This window comes from Vanacampus margaritifer, unplaced genomic scaffold (assembly GCF_051991255.1).
Source record: "Vanacampus margaritifer isolate UIUO_Vmar unplaced genomic scaffold, RoL_Vmar_1.0 HiC_scaffold_159, whole genome shotgun sequence".
NCBI lineage: Eukaryota > Metazoa > Chordata > Actinopteri > Syngnathiformes > Syngnathidae > Vanacampus > Vanacampus margaritifer.
In genome coordinates this window covers 12,501-13,364 of record NW_027520869.1, presented here as the reverse complement: position 1 = coordinate 13,364, position 864 = coordinate 12,501, and positions in this window count along the sequence as shown.

Sequence of the window (864 nt, the reverse complement as noted above, 5' to 3'; positions counted from 1 at the left end):
CAATGGCCGGGTGACCAGGGGGCCAGTACCACCTGCCGCCATTAGGGGCGCTGTAGATAGGGGACCTCGTCCCCCCATTCGAGAGGTTTGCCCCCAAACCTCAAAATGTATGGGGTACAATATCAGGAGCGAGCTTTTTAAGACGAAAAATTTTCAGAGTCAACTTTCTTCGAAATATTTTCAGAGTGCCACTTCCCAGGGGGATTCTCGCTTGCCAAGGCCGAGATAAGAGCACTATGGGCGGCCTGCCTCAACACATTTGGCCCCCCCAAATCCTGGTTCTCAAAAATTTTCAAAGTCAACTTTTTTCGAAATATTTTCAGAGTGCCACTTCCCAGGGGGATTCTCGCTTGCCAAGGCCGAGATAAGAGCACTATGGGCGGCCTGCCTCAGCACATTTGGCCCCCCCAAATCCTGGTTCTCAAAAATTTTCAAAGTCTGCTTTTTTCGAAATATTTTCAGAGTGCCACTTCCCAGGGGGATTCTCGCTTGCCAAGGCCGAGATAAGAGCACTATGGGCGGCCTGCCTCAGTACATTTGGCCCCCCCAAATCCTGGTTCTCAAAAATTTTCAAAGTCTGCTCTTTTCGAAATATTTTCAGAGTGCCACTTCCCAGGGGGATTCTCGCTTGCCAAGGCCGAGATAAGAGCACTATGGGCGGCCTGCCTCAGCACATTTGGCCCCCCCCAAATCCTGGTTCTCAAAAATTTTCAAAGTCTGCTCTTTTCGAAATATTTTCAGAGTGCCACTTCCCAGGGGGATTCTCGCTTGCCAAGGCCGAGATAAGAGCACTATGGGCGGCCTGCCTCAGCACATTTGGCCCCCCCCAAATCCTGGTTCTCAAAAATTTTCAAAGTCTGCTCT